Genomic DNA, 24,400 nt, shown 5'->3' with positions numbered 1-24,400 from the left:
CTTGTAAACAAAATCATTACTAACGTGGTTTGGTGTTTTTGTTCTTTCTTGTAAAAACTGCAGAATCTCAAAGTTCAAAGTAAGTTTATTGTCAAAGTACATATAAATCATCATATACAACCCTATGATTTATTTCTTTGTGGGCATACACAGTAAACCCAAGAAGCACAATAGAATCAATGAACGACTGCATTAACAGGACAGGTAAACAAGCAATGTGCAAAAGACAACAAATTGTGCAAATACAAATGAGAGAAAAAAGTAATAATAAATACATAATAACTATCAAGAACGTGAGATGAAGTATCCATGAAAGTGAGTCCATAAATTGTGGGAACGGTTCAGTGTTGGGATAAGAGAAGTTGAGTGAAGTTAGCCCCCGCCCCAGTTCAAAAGCCTGATAGTTGAGGGGTGATAACTGTCCCTGAACCTGGTGGTGTGAGTTCTGAGGCTCCTGTACCTCCTTCCTGATGGCAGCAGTGAGGAAAGGGTGGTGAGGGGTCCCTGCTGCTGGATGCTGCTTTCCTCCGTGTAGATGTTCTCAACGGTAGGAGAGCTTTATGACATTCTTGTAGATCTTTCTTATGCCTTTTCTAACCTAGCTACATCCCTCTTATCACTAGGCAACCAGAAATGCAAACAATCGATCTTAAATGAGACATGCTGAGCATGAAAGGCGAGAGAGAGGAAGCTTAAAGGATATTTGCAATGCAAGATTTTTATATCGAGACTGCTGGGTGTTTGCAACAGGCTGCCAGGACTAGTGGTGGGAGCAGATATGATAACAATGTTTAAGAAGCAGACACAGTTAGGGAATAGAGGGGTATGGATAATAGGAATATGGCAGATGCGATTAGGCAGAAGTTTACGGTAAATTGGCTTTAGTGTGTGGGTGAGTGGTAGTTGGGGGAGTTAACGGGAATGTGGGGAGGATTAAATGGGAGAATAGAGATGAAGATGAGCTTTATTTGTCACGTGTACATCGAAACATGAAATGAAGTGCATTGTTGGTGTTAAAAAGCAAACCAGCAAGTATTGTGCGGGGCAACCCGTAAGTGCTGCCTCATTTCTGGCACCAACATAGATGGGTGTTGGCTGAAAATCTCGATTGATAATTCCCCTGACCTGCACAGCTCCTCCAGCACTTTGTGTGTTGTGCAAACGATTTCCAGCATCTGCAGAAGCCCTTTTGCTTATAACCAAATTGTAAAAAAGTAAGAACAATTGACCCTTTGCAAAATAATGCAGTTTTCTTGTGATGAATTTTTGGACTGAAAGTTATGTTCTCAGTATAATTTAAGTTCAAGTTTATTGTTACCTGACTGTACATAAATACAACCAAACAAAACAATGTTCCTCCAGGCCATGGTGCACCCACAAAACATATATCATACACAGAACAGTAAATAAAATATTACCACAAATAATTTAATAAATATAATTCAAAATGCATGTAGTACACAGTACAGGTAAACAGTACGTACAAAAAAGCTGGATGAACTCAGCAGGTCGGGCAGCATCCGTTGAAAGAAGCAGTCAACGGATGCTGCCCGACCTGCTGAGTTCATCCAGCTTTTTTGTACATCTTGATTTGACCACAGCATCTGCAGTGTACTTTGTGTTTACTACAGGTAATCAGTAAACAGCTCGCTGTCTAGTGACGGGACCTCAGTGGTGGCAGGGTATTCTCTAGTCTCACAGCCTGGGCGAGAAAATTGTAACTCAGCCCGAGAGTCTTAATCCTGATGCCTCTGCACCTCCTTCCTGATGGTAGTAAGTCAGAGAGATTGTGGGATGGGTGGTAGGGATCCTCAACAATGCTTTGAGTCTGCATTGCTCCTGGTAAATGTCACAAATGAACGTATTTATTTATTTACACAGTTCGTCTTCTTTTGCACATTGGTTGGTTATAAGTCTTTGTGAGCAGCTTTCCATTCATGCTATTGTATTTCTTTGTCCTACTTTAAGTGCCTGCAAGGAAATGAATGTCAGGGGTGACATATGCAGTACATATTTTGATAACATATTTTCTTTGAACATTAAACTTCCCAAGCCGGTTATCCATCATCATCTCCTAGCTTGACGTTTCAAGGCATGATAACGAGATTCGCAGAAACAAGAGCCCAGTAAAACCTCTCCAGCTTCTGGGTAACACCAGTTTATGCTTGGCTGTTTGCACAATAGTATCTGTGAATCAGTCTCCCTGGTGAGGCTGCTGTCAACAATTGCAGGGTTTCGCAATGGGCTCATGATTGTGTCAACATTTTGTCTCTAAATATAAAACAGCCAAAAAAAAATAGTCTCACAGCGTAAGCTTGGGGATCTCATTTTGCTGAGGACTCAGAAACGGGCAAGAATAGGGACAGGCGTAACTCTGAACCAACATTCCCTCTATTTTGTTTTACATCTCTGAGCAGGACAGTTCTACGTGGCCTCTACACTGCACAGCACTTTAAGAAAACACTTTATAAAGATAAAGTTCCAGCCGTGTGGCTACGAAGGCTATGTGCACGGGAGCATTTCAGTGAGTGTGCAGTCACACACCCACACAGCTCAGAGGGAACAGTGCTCTGAACTGATGCCACAACCAGTGGACTCTCTTTCACAGATTCTACAACTTAAGTTCTCAGTATGATTTATTCACCTTTTTTTTGCAGAGTGGAATAGGCCCTTCGAGCCATGCCTCCCAGCAGCCTAGGGCTAAAAACAGGACAAATGACAATGCCCAATTAGTCTGCTAATCAGTAGGCCTTTGGACTGTGAGAGGAAACCTGCTCTGTCACAAGGAGAACGTACAAACTCCTTACAGGCAGCAGCAGGAAGAGTACGTGGGTCACCTGCACTGCAAAGCGTTGTGCTAACCGCTGTGTTACCATGCTGCCTTATTGACTGTTTGTCAGTCTTTGTGTTTTGTTCTACATTGGTTCTCTTGGATTTCTTTGTCCTACTGTGAATGCCTGCAAAAAATGAATCTCAGGCTAGCATAAGGAGACTTCAGTAATAAGTTTATTTTGAACTTTGAAGTGCAGAGGCATAGACCAGGGTAGAATCAAGAGCAGGGAGGAGATCAAGGACAGACTTGGGAACAAGGGCTGGGGCAGACACAAAGAGATATGGATAGGAGTTGGGGACAGGGAACAGGGGAGAGGCAAAGGGCCAGGGCCGAGGACTCCAGTCCTTACACCTTCCACTGCTCCAGGACCCCTCCCCTGCACACTCCCTTTTCTCCATCCTCTCATCAGGAACATCTTTGTTTTGCATGCCATCCAAACAGATCATTTCATCCTATCAATATTACTTCTACAAAGGGCCTGAGGCATTGTTGAGGATCCCCACCACCCATCCCACAATCTCTTTGACCCACTACCTCAGAAAGAGGTACAGGAGCATCAGCAGGACTGCCAGACTGGGTAACAGCTTCTTCCCCCAGGCTGTGAGATTAATGAATACCCTGCCACCACCGAGATCTTGTCACTAGGACTGTGAGCTGTTTACTGTTTACCTATTCCGTGCACTTTACATGCATAAACTTTGGAATGTGGGAGGAAACTGGAGAGCCCAGAGGAAACTCACAAGGGATGAGAGGTGACCTGATAAAGCTGTATAAGATGATAAGGGACATTGCTCGTGTAGATAGCCAGAGGCTTTTTCCCAGGGCTGAAATGGCTAACCCAAGGGGGCACAGTTTTGAGGTGCTTGGAACTAGGAACAGGGGGAATATCAGGAGTGAGTTTTTCACACAGAGGGGGTGGTGGGTGGGATGCACTGCCAGTGACAGTAGTGGAGGCAGATACAATAGGATCTTTAAAGAGACTCTAAGATAAGTACATGGAGCTTAGAAAAATAGAGGGCTATGTGATAGGGAAATTCTAGACAGTTTCTAGAGCAGGTTACATGGTTTGTGGGCTGAAGGGCCTGTAATGTGCTGTAGATTTCTAAGGTCATGGGGAGCATGTATGAAGTCAGCAGTGGGAATTGAACCCAAGTAGTTGGCACCATTATGGTTTTACACTAAGTGCTATACTACCATGTGATCTAATCTCAGCTTGAGCTCAGGTCTTGAAATTTATGACCCAATGACTTTACACACCATTGCACCTTCTGCCTCTATTGAGCGCAGTTTTACAATTCTTGTCCATTGGTCTTGGAGGTGAGAATCCTGAGGTGAGTGAGGAGGGAGCTGAGTGAAAGAAATTAGAGTGAAAAAAATCAGACAAAGTAAACAAATTTGTAAAACTTCTAACTTTGCCACTTCATCCAGTCTGTGCCACACCAGAGAAGCACTGCTGACACTTTCTAGAATGTTCAGCATGTTCTCTCTGTTGTGTTCTCTCTGACAGCACACAAGGATTGCACAATTCACAAGGCTAATGCATAACACTGAGGAAGTCTGAAAAAAGAAATGTCAAAACAGATAGGTTGAATGGAAAAATGCTCAACAAAGGGCGGATAGCTGTTGCAACAGACATTAAACACTCTCGTGGTGTATGCAAGCACAGGCAAAGGGATTAACCTGTGTTACATTTTATCAACACTATGACCAGTTCTAATTATTCTCTTTCTGGCAAAAATTGTGTATAATTAATATACATAATTTATATTTCTCTTGTATGATGCTAAAATGATGCTATGGGTCCATGATTTTTCAGCAAGTATCACATTCCCTAGAGCGTAGAAGATTGAGGGGATATTTGAAAGAGGTATGCAAAATTGTGAAGAGTATAGACGGGTAAGTGTAAGCAGAGTTTTTCCACTGGTTGAGACTAGAACTAGAGGTCATGGGTTAAGGGTGAAAGATGAAATGTTTAAGGGAATATGAGGGGGAACATTCATTGTGTAAGTGTGGAACGAGCTGCAAGCACAAGTCAAGTCAAGTCGCTTTTTATTGTCATTTCAACCACAACTGCTGGTACAGTACAACGTTCCTCCAGGACCATGGTGCTACCTGAAACAACACAGAACTACATTAGACTTCAGACCTACACGGGACTACATAAAGTGCACAAAACAGTGCAAGACAGTACAATAATTAATAAACAAGACAATAGGCACAGTAAAAGGCAAATTACAATATAATAATAAATTATGTAAATATAAATGTGAACAACGTGAACAATGTTTTAGCAGGAATTGCGAAAGAAATGAGTGAAAATTACAAAGGGAGTGGAGTGGTGTTCAGGAGTGTGTGTGTGTGTGTGTGTGTGTGTGTGTGTGTGTGTGTGTGTGTGAGACTAGACTCTGGGAATTGAGGAGTCTAAATGCTTGGGGGAAGAAACTGTTACATAGTCTGGTCATGAGAGCCCGAATGCTTCGGAGCCTTTTCACAGATGGCAGGAGGGAGAAGAGTTTGTATGAGGGGTGCATGGGGTCCTTCACAATGCTGTTTGCCTTGCAGATGCAGTGTGTAGTGTAAATGTCCGTAATGGTGGGAAGAGAGACTCCGATGATCTTCTCAGCTGACCTCACTATCTGCTGCAGGGTCTTGCAATTGCTCAGGATGCTCTCAATACAACCCATGTAGAATGTGATGAGGATGCGGGGTGGGAGATGGACTTTTCTCAGACTTTGCAGAAAGTAGAGATGCTTCTGGGCTTTCTTTGCTATTGAGCTAGTGTTGAGGGACCAGGTGAGGTTCTCTGCCAGGTGAACACCAAGAAATTTGGTGCCCTTAACAATCTCTGTGGAGGAGGCATAAGTGGTGGTTGTGGGGTCTAATTCAACATTTAAGAGAAATTTGGATAGGTACATAGATGGGAGAGGCATGGAGGGCTATGGTCCAGGTGCTGGTTGAAAAAACTAGGCTGATTAGTGGTTTGCCACAGTCTAGATGGGCCGAAGTGCCTGTTTCTGTGCTGTTGTGGCCTATGACACTGTGATTTTAGGTTCTGTATCACACCTATACATACATGCACTTGTGCAGGCGACAATTAATTCAATTCTGACTTTGAATTTGAGATGTATGTGCAAAGCATCAAAGATGATAGCGGTTAAGTGAGGTTAAGTACCATCGGCTTCGGCTGAGCGGATTTTGAAAGTGAGAGAAGCTCAGAGAAATTGACAAGCTGTTCAGAATCCTAGTACTCAAGCTGGAGAGTGCAGACAACAGGCCATAGTATCAGCGTAAAGATGACATGCCCTCTTCTCATTGCTACCCTCAGAGAGAACGTACAGAAGCCTGAAGAAACACACTCAACATTCTAGAGACGGCTTATTCCCCTCCACCATCAGATTTCTATTGCAGCACAAGCGACCCAGGTTCATCTCCTGCCGCTGTCTGTAAGGAGTTTGCACATTTTCCCCGTGACCGCGTGCATTTTCTCCAAGTGCTCTGGTTCCCTCCCACATCCCAGAAGGCGTAAGAGTTGGTAGGTTAATTGGTTACATGGTGTAATTGGGCGGCATAGGCTCTTCAGGCCAAAAAGGCCCGTTACCATGCTGTGTCTCTTTTTTTAAAAATTAGTTTTTTTATGCATTTTCTACATCGCTACAGATAGAAAAAAAAACCCAAATCAAAATGAAGAACATTAATACAGTGCAAAAATAAACATACAGTAATAATATAATACAAAAAAGATAATTGAGAAAGCACCCAAATTGAAGACATGTAAAATTAGTATCCTCCCCAAGCCCCGCAACAAAAAAGAACTCCAGACCAACCACAGCACAATATAGAGAACATAAATCAGGACATTCAAACCCCTAAAACTGTAAATACACTTAAAAGCAGAAGATAATAATGCCTACTACCAAAAAAAAAGAGCTGAAAGCAAGGGACCGAAAAAAAAAACCTTAGTTAAGAGGAAGGTTATGAAAGTACTCAATAAAAGGTCCCCAGACCTTATGGAACTTTATATCCGAATTAAGAACTGAATAATGAATTTTTTCAAGGTCTAAGCAGGACATAATATCATTAAGCCATTGAGCATGCGTGGGCGGGGCAACATCTCTCCATCTAAGGAATCTTTCTTTGATTCCTTAGACTCTATTATTTTGTCATATCTGTGGAAGAATAAGCATTCTAGAATTAATAGAGTTTATCTCCAAAAATCTAAAAAAGAGGGTGGCATGGCCTTACCTAACTTTTGTTTATATTATTGGGCAGCCAATATACGTTGTGGTACCTTTTGGTCTTTTTTCCATGGCCAACCCGAGTGCCCTAATTGGGTGGCAATGGAGTTGAGTTCCACTAAAGATTTATCTATTTCTGCACTTCTTGGCTCTGTACTCCCTAGTAGTTTGTCCAGATTAATTGTTAATCCTCTTGTTAGACACACTTTGCGAATATGGGCTCAGTTTAGGAAATTTTATGGTTTCTATGGTTTTTCCTTTTCTAGTCCTATCTCACATAATCACCTTTTTTTACCTACTATGTATGATTCAACATTCCATGATTGGTATAGGAAGGGCATTAGACATTTTGAAGATCTTTTTATTGGTAATCGCTTCGCATCTTTTCAACAGCTCTCTGCTAAGTTCAATCTGCCTAATGCTGTGTCTCTAAATAAATAAATAGTTCTGGCTCGGATAAAGAGTTGGCCATTTAGGAAGAGATGCACGTAGAGGTTGTTTAGCCCTGTTAGTCAACAAATCACACTGATTATTTCAAATTCAAGCTTATTGTCATCTGACTGTACATATATACAACCGAACGAAAAACCGTTCCTCCGGACCACAGAGCACCCACAAAACATATACCGTATACAGAAAATAAAATAAAATATTAATCATTTATCTCACCATCACTTCTCTGCACTAAGCTCACATCATTTAATTTCTGTGAAGGATACATGGTAGGTATTGAATGGAGGCCCAGTAGCATAGCAATTAGCATGACACCAGAGCTAATCACCGATCGCCATTCGGAGTTTAATCCTCACCACTGTCTGTAAGGACTTTCTACCTTCTCCCTGTGACCATGTGGGTTCCTGCCAGGTGTTTCGGTGTAGTGGGCATGCTATGTTGGCGCTGGAAGCATGGTGACAGTTGTCGGGTGCTCCAGCACATCCTCTGCCTATAGCAACAGAGCACACGCACAAAATGCTGGGGAAGCTCAGTAGATCAGGCAGCACCCACGGAGGGGCATAAGCAGTCCATGTTTCACTCCGAGGCATTTTGTATTCTGCCTCAAGCAGCACATCTAGAATTAAGCATTAAATGAGCCCTTTAAAGTGCCATATTTATTTCTTTTAGACACCACATAAGCAGAATATTGGCTCAGCAAGTCAGGCAGCATCTATGGAGAGAAATAAACAGTTAAGTAATCCAGACTTGGGGGCTATATTGGTCTTTGGTACAGAAACGATGCATTTCACAGCATGTTCTGATATTCCAGTGTAGATGGGGCAAATATCCAACAATATCAGACGACAACAATCTATGCTTGTCATCACAGATGGGTGCGCTTCATTTCAGAATTTATTTACTTAACCAAATATAATTTTCCTGATTTAAACACATGAATATCAATCTTGAGTCTGGGCCTTCAGATTCCACTCTAGGAACTTTACAAACCTCAAGTTCAGAAGCCGTGGGTACTCAGTTATGAGGGATGCCTAAGGTAGAGATTGATAGATCTTTGGATGGTAAGAGAACAATGATATAGACAGTTGTTGGATTAGGGTGCAGAATTGTTATTTTTATCCAACTTTTCTTATAGTTTGACTTTCCTATGCTTCTATTTTTATGTAATTTATATACGTTCAGTGACCACTTTATTAGATACCTCTTGTATCTAATAAAGTGACTATTGACTGTATATCCATGGTCTTCTGCTCCTGTAACCCTTCCACTTTAAGGTCTGACGTGTTGTGCATTCAGAGAGGCTCTTCTGCACACCACAGTTGTAACATGTGGTCATTTCAGTTACTGTCGGCTTCCTGTCAGCTTGAGCCAGTCTGGCCAGTCTCCTCTGACCCTCTCATTAACGAGGCTTTTATCCCGCAGAACTGCCACTTGGTGGATTTGGGTTTTTTTTGTTTTTCACATTTTTTGTAAACTCCAGAGACTGTTGTGCACAAAATTCCCAGGAGATCAGCAGCTTCTGAGATCCTCGAACCGCCCCATCTGGCACTTAGATCACATTTCTTCCCCATTCTGCTGCTCGGTCTGAACAACAACTGAATCTCTTGACCATGTCTGCATGCTTTTATGCATTGAGTTGCTGCCCCATGATTGGCTGATTAGATATTTGCATTAATGAGCAGGTGCACATGTGTGCCTAATAAAGTGGCCAATCAGTGAATAAACATGTAATTGTTCAGTGAAATTTCCAGTAATTACAGTGCAGTTGCTTCTGTATTTTCTAGTAGCCAGTGTCATGCACTTGAACCTGGTTATTTTATATGTCGCTGGTTTTCACTGGAATCTTGCTGATCACTTGTCTGAGTTTGAGATGACCATGACTTCTTTGTCTTTCCTTTGCTTGTTCTTCATTCTTATAGCAGTGAAAACAATTGCAAGAACCCAGTTTTATATTTCATTCTTGACTTCTGAAGAACCCGGGATCAATATCACCAGATCCAACACAAGGAAGGGAATAGCACAGAATCAGCAATCAGGCTTGAGGGGCCAAATGGCCCAAATCTGCTTCTTCTTTGACTGGCTACGTTCAATGCACTGGTGAAGTTCATTAATAAAAAGCCCCCTTTCCTCAGGTAGATGGACAGAGTGGGGCAGGAGGAGGGGTCAGTGGGAAGGAGATGCAACAGGCTGCACTGAATAAGGTGGGAATTTTGAGGCTGGAACCTCCCATCGAGGGAAGAATGTTTGGCCTGGCCTCAGCTGGGTTGGCTTCAGAGGTAACCACACCGATGTGGGGCTAGGGTCAAAAAGAGACCCAGACCAGATAAGACATGATTTATTCCTTCCAACTGAACCACTTGAGGTGACTACAATAATCTGATGGAACTGTGGTCACTTGTCTCCACACCTGAAATTTATGGAATACAGAATTTCACAGCACAGTACAGGCCCTTCAACCTACCATGTGGTGCTGATCTTTTAACCTATTTTAAGATCAATCTAACCGTAACTCCCACATAGTCCTTCATTTTTCTATCACCCATACTTTATCTCTATCTAAGAGATTCTAAAGTGCCCCAATGTAGCGGCCTCCCTTGGCAGTATATTCCATGCATCCACCACTCTCTCTCGGTGTAAAACACTTACAGCAGCTCTGACACTACCACCCCCTCCCAAACTTCCCTATAATCACCTTAAAATGATGCCCCCTGAAATTAGACATTTCAGCCATGTCTCCAGCTCTCAAATGTTGGGAGTGGTTTAAACGAATATGGCAGAGGCATGGGAACCAGGATGATAGAGCTGAGGATGGACCAGGAGGTTTACAAGTCGATGATGGGTGTAACATGAACGTAAGGAAGGATAAGCCGATGACTGGGTACAACCGCAGACAGAGCAAAGAGTTAAATAGTACCACAGAGGCAAAATTCATAAAGGCGAAGAAAGCAAGACTGAAGATGCAGTAGTTAAAGGTGCATCGCATTTGGAATAGTGGACGAACTCGTGATACAATTCGAGATTGGTAGGTATGACGTTGTGGGCATTACTGAGTTGTGGCTGAACAAAGACCATAGTTGGGGGCTTGATATCAAAGGCTATATTTTGTATCAAAAGGACAAGCAGGAAGGCATAGGTGGTGGTGTGGCTCTGTTGGTAAGAGATGGAATTACATCTTTTGAAGGAGATGCCTTAGGGTTAGAGAATGTTGAATCTTTGTGGGTGAAGTTAAGAAACTACAAGGATAAAAAAAAACATTATGGGAATCACATGTAGACCTCCAAATAGCAGCCAAGATACGGGATTGAGATTGCAAAGGGAGCCAGAAAAGGCATGTAATAAAGGGAATGACACAATTACAATGGGGGGGATTTCAACATAGAAGGGGATTGGAAAAATTAGGTTGGTGTCAGATCGCAAGAGAGGAAATTTGTTGAATGCCTACGAGATGACTTTTTAGAGCAGCTTCTGCTTGAGCCTACTCAGGGAAAAACTATATTAGATTGGGTGTTGTGTAATAACCCAGATTTCATTAGTCAACTTAACGTAAAGGAACCCTGAGGAGGCAGTGATCATATGATTGAATTCATACTGCAATTTGAGAGGGAGAAGCACAAGTCAGATGTATCAGTATCGCAGAGAAACAAAGGGAATTACAGTGGCATGAGGGAGGAGCTTGCCCAGGTGACTGGAGAAGGATACTGGTGGGGATGATGGTAGAACAGAGGTGGCTGAATTTTCTGGGAATAGTTCAAAAGGTGCAAGATAGATACTTCCCACAGAAAAAGTTCTCAAATGGCAGGGCTAAGCAACTGTGGCCGAAAAGAGAAGTTAAGGACTGCATAAAAGCCAAGGAGAGGGCACATAAGGTAGCAAAAGTGAGTGGGAAGTTGGATGATTGGGAAATTTTTAAAAATCCAACAAAAGTCAACTATAAAAGCTATAAAAAGGGGAAAGATGAAATATGAGGACAACTAGCTGATCCTATAAAGCAGGTTACTAAAAGTTTTTTCATATATAAAGAATAAAAGGGAGGTGAGAATTGATATTGGACCCCTGGAAAATTATGTTGGTGAGGTAGTAATGGAAGACAGAGAAATGAGAGATGAAGTTAGCAAGTTCTTTGCTTCAGTCTTTACTGTGCAAGTCACTAGCTGTGAGCCAGAAGTCTGTGAATATCAGGGAGCAGAACTGAGTGCATTGCTGTTACAAAGGAAAACTGCTAGGCAAACTGAAAAGTCTTAAGGTGGATAAGTCACTTGAACTAGAAAGACTACATCCCAGAGTCCTGAGAGAGGTTGCTGAAGAGATAACAGATGCTTTGGCGTGATCTTTCAAGAATCTCTTGATTCTGGCATGGTCCCGGAGGGCAGGAAAATTGTAAATGTCACTCCACTCTGTAAGAAGGGAGGAAGACAAAAGAGAGGAATTTATAGGCCAGTTAAACTAACCTCAGTGGTTGGGAAAGTGTTGAAGTCCATTATTAAGGACGAGGTTTTAGTGTACTAAATAATTAAGTCGAAGTCAGCATGGTTCTGAAAAGGGCAATATCACCCGACAAATCTGTTAGAATTCTTCGAAGTAACCAGCTGGGTGAACGAGGCAGTGGATGTCATTTACTTAGATTTTCAGAAACCACCTGAGGCCTCTTAAGATAAAATCTTATGGTGTTACAGGAAGTATACTGGCATGGATAGAGGAATGGCTGACAGGCAGGAGATAGTGAGTGGGAGTAAAAGGGGCTTTTTCTGGTTGGCTGCCAGTGACTAGTGGTGTACATCAGGAGCCAGTATTGGGACTGCTACTTTTCACATTGTTTGTCAATAATTTAGATAGCGAAATTAATGGCTTTGTGGCAAAGTTTGTGGATGATACGAAGATAGTGGAGGGGTAGGTAGTGCTGAAGAAACAATGCGATTGCAGCAGGACTTAGACAAATTAGAAGGATGGGCAAAGAAGTGGAAGATGGAATACAGTGTTGGGAAATGTATGACAATGCATTCTGCGAATGAAGGGGTTAACATATGAGAAGCGTTTGGCAGCTTTGGGCCTGTACTCACTGGAATTTAGAAGAATGCGGGGGATTTCATTGAAACCTACCGAATGTTGAAAGGACTAGGTAAGGTTGAAGTAGAGAGGGTGTTTCCTGTGGTGGGGTGTTCAGAACTATAGGGCACAGGCTCAGAATTGAGGGATGACCCTTTTGAACAGAGGAAAGGAGGAATGTTTTAGCCAAGGAGTGGTGAACCTGTGGAATATTCTGTCACTGACTGCGGTGGAGGCCAAGTCCATGGATATATTCAAAGCTGGAGCTTTTTCCTGATTGGTCAGGGCAGCAAGGGATATGGTGAGAGAGCAGGTATATGGGGTTGAATGGGATTCAGGTCAGCCATGATGAAATGGCAGAGAAGATTTGATGGGCTGAATGGCCTAATTCAGTTCTTATGTCTATTGGTCTTAGGGTCTTCAATCTATCTATGCCTCTTATCATCGTGAATTTGAACTTATTTAAATCTTAACTCCATCCCACAAAGTTAGGGAGTAAAAGTCTTCGTGTATGACTCCGTTGCAATGTACAGACATGTGAATTTAAAAGTCTAATGGCTTGTAGAAAGAAGCTGTCCCATAGCCTGCTGGTCCTGGCTTTAATGCTGCGGCCCCGACTGCCAGATGGAAGCAGCTGAAGCAGTTTATGGTCGGGGTGACTGGTGACCCTCGATGATCTCCCAGGCCTTCTTTATGCACCTGCTGCTATAAATGTCCTCAATGGAGGGAAGTTCCCATCTACAGATGTGCTGGGCCGTCCGTACCACTCTCTGCAGTGCCCAGCGATCAAGGTTGGTGCAGCTCCCGTAGCAGGCGGTGATACAGCTAGTAATTATCTCAATGGTGCCCCTCTGGAAGGCCTTGAGGATTTGGGGGCCCATGCCATACTTATTCAGTCGTTTGGGGTGGAAGAGATGCTGTTGTGTTTTTTCCTTTGCCACACAACCTGCGTGTACAGTCCAGGTGAGATCTTTGGTGATGTGTATATCAAGGAACTTGAAACTACAGTACTCACCCTCTCAACTGCAGTCTCATTGATATTGATTGGGGGTTTGGTTTTTGGACACTGAGGGAGAGGTTGTTATCCTGCCACCACTGTGTCAGGGGTTCACCCTCTCCTCTGCAGGCTGTCTCATCACCGCTAGAAACAATGCCGATCAAAGTCTTGTCATCTGCGGATCTGATCAGCAGATTGGAGCTGAGTGTGGCAGTGCAGTCGTGGGTGTAAAGGGAGAAGAGGAGGGGACTCAAGACACAACCCCGGGGGCACCTGTGTTGAGGAGAAGAGGGGCAGAGGTGAGGGAGCCTATTCTCACCACCTGTCAGCGATCCGATAGAAATCTAGGATCCAGCTGCAGAAGGTGGGCTGCCTGTCAAGTCTGGAGGGAATTATGGTGTTAAATACTGAACTGTACTGCAGGAACGGCGTTCTAATGTATGCATCCCTTTTCTCCAGGTGAGTGAGGACAGTGTGTAGTGCTGTGGCTATGGCATCATCAGTAAACTGGTCCCATTGTTCGGCGAATTGTAAAGGTTCCAGTGTGGGTGGTGGCATGCTGCAGATGTAGTCTTTAACCAGCTGCTCAAAGCATTTGCTTATTATTGAGGTGAGTGCGACAGGGTGTCAATCGTTCAGGCATGCTACCTTAGTTCTCTCGGGTACAGGGACAATGATGGACGATTTGAAACAGGAGAGCACTACACACTGGGACAGGAAGAGATTAAAAATGTCTGTAATCACACCAGCCAGTTGTTGCATACACACTTTGAGGACCCACCCCGGGATGCTATCCGGCCCTTCTGCTTTGGGGCTGTTGACACGTTGGAATGTTCTACATACTTCAGCCTTGGAGGTGACCAAGGAGTTGGTCTTGCACACCACCTTCAAGTATTCTCTCATCCTCCTTCTCTCCAGGAGGATACGAGGATATCAATACATAGTCATAGACCACTATAGCATAGAAATAAGACCTTCAGCCCATCTAGTATGTGCTGGACTATCAATCTTCCTAGTCCCTTCGATCTGCACCCAGTCCAGAGCCCTCCATATCCCTCCCATCCATGTACCTATCCAAATTTCTCTTAAATGTTGAAATCGAACTTGTATCCATCACTTCCACTGGCAGCTCATTACACATTCTCATCACCCTCTGAGTGAAAAAGTTCCCCGTCAGGTTCTCCTTAAACATTTCACTTTTCACCCTGAAACTATGGCCTCTAGTTCTAGTCTCAGTGGAAAAGGTTTGCTTGCATTTAATCTGTCTATACCTCTGGAATAGGCATATGGAAGTATTTGAACTGCTTCCACCTTAAATCATTCAGTCCAGGTCCCAGTGTGATAAGAACCACCCAGAAGTAAAGTTGAAACTGGAATCCCAGATTTTCACTGCCTGCCTTGTCTACACAACGTATTGAGCAACTAATTATAATTTAATTTTTTTTAACTGACGTGTCACAGTAAAAAAAGTTTCTTCATCATCACTTGATTTTGTTTCACGATAAGCCAAACCTAAGTATTAGGTACTAGACTTGCTGTCTCAAAAAACCACAAGTTTGTGGTTTACCGTGAAACATCTTGACAAGTGTTTCAATAAGACTTCCCTCGCTGTTTGATTGCCTGGCGGTGGTTCTTTACTAACTTCCTATCCTCTGCTCCATTGAGAAGACATTTTCCAAATGCTGAATATTCTGGGGAACAGAACAGGCCCTTCCGGCCCAATGAGTCACACCGTTTAGCAACCCACCTACTTAACACCAGCCCAATCACAGGACCCTTCAAGAGGATCACAACCTTGTCATAGGGTTTGGAAGCTTGTGTGCAGTAATGGCCCAGAGAGCTATGTTGACTATAGTCAGGACTTTATGCTTTGGCTCTTGGTAGGATCACCCAGGCCAAACAAATCAAAGGGCAGAGGACAGACTAAGAGTGGTCCATCGGTCCTCTAGGTTTGGGGGTTCAGTTCAGAGCTAGCAACCCTGACTGGTAAAATAAAATTGTTACAGAAACAGCAATGAAGGTTCCTTCGACATCTGAGTGTGACAGTATACCTGTGTTTCCACCCAGGACTTGCATGACTGACAGTAGTGAAAACCAAGAGGAGGTTACAGACATGATGAAGGAAGCCCTGGACACCACCAGAGATGGAGGACCTTTGTTGCTGCCATAAACATCAACGATGTAATGGACAGTAAGCAAGTAAATAGTCACAGGACCAATTAACCTACTAACTGATCTGTCTTTGGACTTTGAAAGGAAACCAGAGCACCCAGAGGAAACCCATGCAGTCCACAGTGAGAACATACAAACTCCTTACAGACAGTGCCGGAATTGAACTCTGAACTCCAACCCCCCCAAGCTGTAATAGTGTCAGACTAACTGCTGAGCTACCGTGCCACCCTAGGGTAAGTTGAAGGTACTCCATTTCCCTCTAATATATTGCAAGTGGAATCTCATGACCATGCAATTTGGACAGGATCATGAGTACAATTAAGCACTGATATTCACTCAACAGCCACTGAATGTTTGTTCATGGTCTTCTGTAGTTCATCCACTTCAAGGTTCAAAATGTCATGTGTTCAGAGATCCACTTCTGCACACTATTGTTGTAATATGTGGTTATATGAGTTGCTGTTGCCTTCCTGTCAGCCTGAACCTGCCTGGCCATTCTTCTCCAAACTCTCTCATTAACAAGGTATTTTCACCCACAGAACTGCCACTCATTGGTTATTTTTTGTTTTTCACACCATTCTCTGTAAACTCTTCTAGACACCGTTGTGTGTGAAAACCCCAGGAGATCAGTAGTTTCTGAAATACCCAAACCACCTCGCCTGGCACCAACAATCAGTCCATGGTCAACATCACTTAGGTCACATTTCTTCCCCATTCTGATGTTCAGTCTGAGCAACAACTGAACCTCTTGACCACATCTGCATGCTTTTATGCTTTGAGTTACCGCCACATGATTGGTTGTTTAGGTATTTGCGTTAATGAGCAGGTGTGCAGGTGTACCTAATAAAGTGGCCACTTTGAGAGTGAAGATTCTAAAGTGCAACATCTCAGACAAAAGCCCAATTAAAATTTATTATCAAAGTACTTAACTGAAAAAAGAAACACCATAGAATTTATGAAAAGCTGTCAATTAACAAAGACTGGTAAACAACTAATGTGCAAAAGAAGGCAATTCTGCAAATTGAACAATATACCGAGAAGATGGGTTGCAGAGGCTGGAAAATGAGCCTCAATTGTGGTATCAGTTCTACGTAACAGCATAAAGAGAAACTATTACTGAGGTAGTACAGAACATGGAGCATAGACCGGTACAGCACAGGCGCAGACCCTATAAATTAGTTATCAAATGGCTGATTACTTCTGCTTACACAATATCCATATCTTCCCATTTCTTCACATTTATTTGCCTGTCTAAACATCTCTTAAAAGTCCCTAATCTTTCTGCCTCTTCCACCACTGCATTTTAGGCACACACCACACTCCATGTAAAAAAAACTTGCCCCTCATGTCTCCTTTGAAATTAACCCCTCTCACCTCAAATACATACCCTCTGGTATTAGACATCTCAACCCCTGCAAAAAGATTCTGTCATCTACCCTATCTACGGCTCTCATAATCTTATAGACGTGGTGAGGTCCTACAAGATCCTGGGGGTGTACCTGGTTGACAGACTTAAGTGGAGCACCAACACAGAGGCTGTGTACAAGAAGGGCCAGAGTCGCCTCTACTTCCTGAGGTCCTTTGGAGCATGCAGGCCTCTCCTTCACATGTTCTACCAGTCTGTCGTCGCCAGTACAATCTTCTGTGCAGTGGTGTGCTGGGGCAATGGCATCAACACGGGTGATGCTAACAGGCTGATAAACTGACTAGAAAGGCTGCCTTGTTATAGGAGTCAAGCTGGACACACTGGAGGCCGTGGAAGTGATGACCCTCTTCCTTCTGTAAGACTGTTTGAGGTAACTCATTATTCATTCTTTCTTACTCCTCTTCTAATATTTGTGTATCTGTGCACTTGAAATGCTACTGTGACACAATCATTTCCTTTGGGATCAATAAAGTATCTAAATATCCATCAGATTTCCCCTCAACCTCCACTGCTCTAAAGAAAACAACCCAAGTTTGTCCAACTTCTTGTTATAGCACACGCCCTCTAAACCAGGCAGCATCCTGGTGAACCTCTTCTGCACCCTCTCCAAAGCCTCAACGTCCTTCTTACAAAGGGGAGAACAAAACTATATGTAATACTCCAGATGAGGTCTAACTAGAGTTTTATAAAGCTGCAACATAATTTCCTCACTTTTGATTGCAATGCTTTGACTAATAAACAAGAGGGAAAGTTGTGAAGATGACAAAAATGTCAGTAAACATCTCTTGTTCTAAAGAGCAGTGGAAACCTGGAGCTCTCTGCATTTTCTCATCAATGGCTAGTGGTTCAACTGAAAAATCCAGAACCTCTACTGACAGATTTTTGTTAGCTGATGGACTAGGACAGAAGACACCACCAAGGATAAATAGAGTCAAAAATGTATACCTCATTGAATGACTAAATGTTAAATAGCCTCATTCCCGTGTTGTTTCCCATCTTCTTAGATCAGGGCTCTGGACCTGTACTCGATGGAGTTCAGAAGGATGACGGGGGCATCTCATTTTCATTGGGTGGATTTAAGGCAGAGATTAATGGAGTCTGGAGGGGTTTCTTAAGGTTGATAAAGGGTTCCAGCTCCCACTGCTTATCACATGCTCTCAATGGTGTGAGCCTCAAATAGTCTCTGATAACCAAGTCCAGCTCCTGACCTTCATGTGTGGCTTAGCAGCTAAGCTTAGAAGAACCATTTCTACCAATGGGAGAAGGGAAAAGCCGGGTTACTGGTGCCTTAAAACCAGTTGCTTCAGGCACAGTTGGCAGCTCATCTGGGAGAAGGAAAACTCTGATCTCAAACCTCTGCTGCCTTGCGGCGATACCCACTCATGGGAAAAGCTTCAGGTGTAAACACCGAGGGAAAAATCCAGAGCTGGAGTCCCTACGGCAGTCTTACATGGATCAATCCTGACTGGCAACTCCTGCGGCATTGCTGGTGCCAAATCTGTATCAGTCTCTGCCGTTCTATTGCGTTCACCAGATGAGTGGAGAAGGGGAGCTTGGTACACAGGCAACAGCTTGTACTGCCCTGGACTGTGTATCTAGACAGCTAGGACACAACATCCATGGTCAACCCTGAGCAACAGAGGCTTCAGTTAGGGGCTAAAAGGCTATGAGGAGAAGAAGGGAGAACGGAGTTAAGAAAAACAAATCAGTTGTGATAGAATTGCCAGAGCAGATTTGATGGGCTGAATGGCAACACTGTACCCCTATAATCTTTTAGTCTTAAGGTCTATATTTGGCTTTTTGTTCCTGTATTAGAATTGATCTAGTCTGACTCCTTTTATGTCTTCTTGTTTTTGGGTTTCTAAGCAACTCGCTTTAGGAAATTTCAGTCCATGGCTTTCTCTTGTGCCAAGATGAGACCATCCTCAGGGTGGAGAAGCAACAACTTGAATTCCATATATAATCCTTATATTTCTCCTTCTGGTAAACTAATTCCCCCCTCACCCTTTCTCTGTTCCCGACTCTGACCTTTTACACCTTCTCACCTGCTATTACTCCCCCCAGATCCCCTCCTCCTTCCCTCTCCCCTATGGTCCTTTCTCCTCTCCTATCAGATTCCTTCCTCTCCAGCCCTTTATCTTTCCCACCCACCTAGCTTCACCTATCACCTTCTAGCTAGCCTTCTTCCCCTCCCCCCCCCCACCTTTTGCTCCCCTTTCCTCCTCAGCCCTGAAGAAGGGTCATGGCCCAAAATGTCAACTGCTTATTCATTTCCAAAGATGCTACCTGACACACTGAGTTCCTGCAACATTTTGTGATTTTGTGTGTGTGCTCCCTTGGGAAATGTTGCAAAAGGAATATAGAGCTCACAACATCCTCCAGCACAGGAATAAGCCCTTTGCCCCATGACGTCTGTAAATTATAAAGACTGTCAAAGGATGAAAGTGACATTTTGGCAGGGAAGTCCAAAGCTTAGGTTTCAGGGAACTGAGAAATAGCAACTAATGACTGAATAAAAAATCATAGAGTCATGGAGAATGGAAACAGGTCCTTCAAACCCACTCGATACCAATACTTATTTACATTTCTCTCACTTTATTCTTCACACACATTCCTGTCCTCTCTCCCCACTCACCTACACACCAGAGGTAATTTACGGTGGTGACCAGTTCACCTACCACCATGAACGTCGTTGGGAAGCAGGAAACTGAAGCACCTGTACAAGACATACAGCAATATATATCAGCTGGTTGAGTGGTGTTGCAGTAATAACCTTGCACTCAGTGTTAATAAGACCAAAGAACTGATTGTGGACTTCAGAAAGAGTAAGACAAGGGGACACATGCCAGTCCTCATAGGGGGATCAGAAGTGGAAAGAGTGGACAGTTTCGAGTATCTGGGTCTGAGTATCTCTGAGGATCTATCCTGGGCCCAACATATTGATACAGCTGCAAAGAAGGCTCAACAGTGGCTATATTTCATTCGGGGTTTGAGGAGATTTGGTGTGTCTCCAAAGACACTCATGAATTTCTACAGATGTACCATGGAGTAACTGGCTGTACCACCATCTGGTATGGGGGGAGAGGGCCACTGCACAGGATCGAAATAAGCTGCAGAAAGTTGTAAACTCAGTCAGCTCCATCATGGATTCTAGCCTCCATTGTATCCAGGACATCTTCAAGGAGCGATGGTGGCGTCCATCATTAAGGTCACCAAGGTCGTACCTCACTCCCACTGGTACCATCAGGGAGAAGGTACAGGAGCCTGAAGACAAACACTCAATGATGAGGGAGCAGCTTCCTCTCCTCTGCCATCAGATTTCTGAATGGATATTGAATATATGAACACTACTTCACTACTTTTTTATTTCTAATTCTGCACAACTTATTTCATTAAACTTTAAAAATATATATATGCTTACTGTAATCTGTGTTTTTTTCTAAAATATTGCTGCCGCAAAGACAACCAATTTCATGATGTGTACTGGTGATATTAAACCTGATTCTGATACTGACCTGGATGCAATCAGGTTCAGGGAGGACGTACAAATTCCTAACGGCAGCACCGGTGGCCGGGATCAAAACCTGGCCACTGGGACTGTGAGGCAGCAACTCGACTAGCTTCATCTGTACGTCGCCCGTGAGAGCGGCGGTTCAGAACAGAATTAGAAGCAGGTGCAGGTCTCAGAGAAGTGTTCAAGACGGAGTACGGTGTGCTGGCATTCATTAGTCAGTGTGGGGGTGGGATTGAGCCTTGAGGTAATGTTGCAGTTCTATAAAACACTGATTAGAGTACTGTGTTCAGTCCCAGTACCCTCATTAGAGGAAGCTTTGGAGAAAGTGCAGAGGAGATTTACCAGGACGCTCTGCTGATTAGAGAATATGTCTTACGAGCAAAGGTTGAGCGAGCTGGGGCTTTTCCTGACTTCATGCTTAAACATGTGGCAATATGGACAAGTATTGTGATGACCCTGGCCTGGAATGTGTCACTCCTTTTGTGACTTTCACCAGAAAGTGGTGAAATCCTGTAGAGCCGAAACCAAAGAGAATATTGAGAAATCGAATGGAACTCTATTTAGTAACTCGGCATTTCTTCATGATATTGTGCAACTTGGTTAATTGCCCAAGCCATGCTAAATCAGACTGTGGTTTATTTTAAATTAATTTAGCTTCCTCCCAGATGCTAATATGTCTGTTACCGGCCCTTTGATATCTCACTTTTCTCTCAGTGAATATCACTACCACTTCGTTTCCATGTAAAAATGTCTCCTAGCTCTTTCCAGTGGCACTTCTCCTCATCCCTGGCCCACTCCTCGAGATAGTTTGTGATGATTACTGAGCCACGCAGTACAGAAACAGGCCCTTTGGCCCATCATGTCCGTGACTACCATCGTACCTCAAAGGTCAAAGTAAATTTTAATATCGGAGTACGTATATGTCATCACATATATCGCTGAGGTTCTTTTTCCATGCTCAGCAAATCTACAGAATAGCAACTATAGCAGGATCAATGGAAGATCAGCCAGAGGGCAGGGAGCAACAATCTGAGCAAATGCAAATATAAATAAATAGCAATAACTGATGAGAACATGGGATAATGAGATAAAGAGTCCTTAAAGTGAGATCATTGGTTGTGGGAACATCTCAATAGATGAGTGCAGTTATCCCCTTTTGTTCAAGAGCCTGATGGTAACTGTTCTTGAAGCTGGTGGTGCAACTCCTGAGGCTCCTGTACCTCTTGCCTGACGGTAGCAGCGAGAAAAAAGAGCGTGGCCTGGGTGGCGAGGATCTTTGATGATGGCTGTTGCTTTCCTACAACAATGTTTTATGTAGATGTGCTCAGTGGTTGGTGGGGTTTACCCGTGATAGCTTGGGCCAAATCCACTACCTTTTGTAGGATATGTATGTATACACCATAGCCTCCCCTGCAATTCAAGTACTCGTCCCTCTTCAACCAGAGGGGATAACTTCACTCAACTTCATTCAGCCCAGAACCAAGCTGTTCCCACAACCAAATATTCTTTATCTCATGCTCTTGATATTTGTTGTTTATTTATTTATTCTTACTATTTTGGCTCTTTGTTATTTGCAGTTTGTTGTCTTTTGCACGTTGTTCGTTTGTCCTGTGCAGTTTTTCATTGATGCTATTGTGCTTCTCTGTATTTACTGTGAATGCCCACAAGAAAATGGATCTCAGGCTTGTACATGGTGATGTATATGCACTTTGATAACAAATTTACTTTGAACTTTAAAGTACTTGGGAGAGTCTCTGCCTCCACAGTGCATTCTAGATCCCATCTACATTTCAAGTGAAAAAATTCTCCTCAGATCCCCTCTAAACCTCTTCAGTTTTGTTTTAAAATTTTCATTTTCCCGGATCTGACATGACATCTGAGAAGACACTCCTCCAACAGTACTTTCTGATTCCTGCAGGCGACAGACTGCAAACTCAGATTCTGGAGCAATGCCTTAGCTCACGGTCCTGTGACTCACAGGCCTTTGTGCAATAACACAGTCTAACTGAGCAGCAAGGTACCTGGGCTAAGGGATCATGCCAGGTATCGAGTCCTTTGTACGTAGATGCTAGGGAAGACGATCTATCTGTTTACCTGTGTCTATCAGTCCCAATGTCTGCACGTCTGAGAGTCCGCAGCCGAGGAGCCTGCCCTGGGGTTGGAGGCCTGTCACTGCGTGCGAGTGGGAGGGTGGGAAGGGGGCTGGTCTTGCTCTCCTCTTCTTTTTGTTTTGTTTTACTGATGTCTTGCCGAACATTGCAGGCATGCTATGTTGGTGCCGGAAAGTGTGGCGACACTTGCAGGGTACCCCCAGCACACCCCCTCGGTTTTAATGCAAACAGCGCATTTCCCTGCATGCACCTGTGATAAATCAATGAACTGGAATCAGAGTCAAGTAATGAAATATTCTGACAGGGTACAGAGAGAGAGAGAAGGAAGACATTTATACAGTACACTCAGCCTTTTAGATACAGATTTCTCCTTGGGCTATCTCAAGGTTCAAGGCACATTTATGTATAAAACTCTAATGCTTGTCTTCTCCACACAGCCACAAAACAAAGAAAACCATGCCATCTGCTCAAAAAGAAGCATCAACCGCCCCTCATGCAAAAATAACAAATCATGCAAACAGCAACAAGAACATCCAACCACCCCTTCCCCCCATATGCTAAAAAGCAAACAAACAAATCAGACGATGGTTTACAGTTAATAAGAGAACATAGGAACAGAATCAGTCCATTCAGCCCATCGGGATTGCTCCTCCATTCAATTACGGCTGATTTATTTTCCCTCTGAATCCCATCAGAAACTGGTGAAACGTTGGCTGTTTATAATCCTCGATGGATGCTGCCTGACCTGCTCAGTTCCTCCAGCGTTTGTGTGTGGCTCTGCATTTCAGCATCTGCAGAGGCTCTTACGTCAGATGAAGATTGGCTGCAATCTGATTGGATGCTGACTAGAAAAGAGGCTAACTGCTTCAGTCAGAGCATCGACAGGGAAGGTGGTTGTGGTGAACTACATATACCTGTCTGGACACGGCCCCTGCTGACTGCTCCTGTGGCTCCTCCCACAGACCCCTGTATAAAGGCGATCAAGGCCTGAGCCCGGCCTCTCAGTCTCCAGGATGTAGTATGGTGGTCACTCACTGCTTGTTCCTTCTTCCAGTCAATAAGATATCTCGCCTTCATGTCTCAGAGTGAGTTATTGATGGTGCATCAGGTGGGTGAGACGTAATGGAATTTAAGCAACCAGAGCCATTTCAGCTGAAGTGAATTTACATTTCTGTAAGCATTGCAGTTTGCCAAAAAGAACTTCTTACGTCATCTTCTAAGCTTGGAGATTGCAAATAGCTTTCAGGCTCCATACAGGCTTGCTTCATCTCATTCCTTCACTTCCCAGGAATGTGTGAGTGTGATCGTGATGCTGTAAATGGCTCGTGTGCAATCACGTCTGCAAAAACATGTTGAAAGGGTCGGTTAAACAATGTTCAAAGAGCTGTGATCCTTTCCTGTGCAGGGCAGTCGAGAGCCCAGCTGCTGAGATTCCTCACTGAGATAGGTCTGCAGCTGGTGCCGAGGATCTTGGCGAGAGGGGAAGGGAAGCGAGTCACTGGGGAGCAGTAAGCTGGAGGAGGTGTGGGGTGATGACAGAGTCATAGAGAAGTACGGCTCAGAAACAGGCCCTTTGGCCCATCTAGCCCATGCCAAAACTGTTTCATCACCCCACT

General features: G+C 43.6%; 2 long non-coding RNA genes across 2 annotated transcripts in view; one reads left to right on the top strand and one right to left on the bottom strand.

Annotated features, from left to right (window-relative positions):
* The window catches only part of LOC132399965 (uncharacterized), a 36,270-nt gene extending 15,332 nt beyond the window's left edge, over positions 1-20,938 (top strand). The window contains exons 2-3 of the long non-coding RNA XR_009514150.1: positions 14,021-14,171; positions 15,629-20,938. This is a non-coding gene — a long non-coding RNA (uncharacterized LOC132399965). The remainder of the gene's footprint in view (positions 1-14,020; positions 14,172-15,628) is intronic.
* Positions 1,601-24,141, bottom strand: LOC132399964 (uncharacterized). Its single transcript, XR_009514149.1, has 4 exons — positions 23,699-24,141; positions 22,768-23,034; positions 19,795-19,875; positions 1,601-4,945 (listed from the first exon to the last, which is right to left on the bottom strand). It is a non-coding gene; the product is annotated as an uncharacterized LOC132399964 (long non-coding RNA).
* Between the last annotated feature and the right edge of the window lie 259 nt (positions 24,142-24,400).

This window comes from Hypanus sabinus, chromosome 9 (genome assembly GCF_030144855.1).
Source record: "Hypanus sabinus isolate sHypSab1 chromosome 9, sHypSab1.hap1, whole genome shotgun sequence".
Lineage (NCBI taxonomy): Eukaryota > Metazoa > Chordata > Chondrichthyes > Myliobatiformes > Dasyatidae > Hypanus > Hypanus sabinus.
This window is presented reverse-complemented; position numbering and strand designations above follow the sequence as displayed.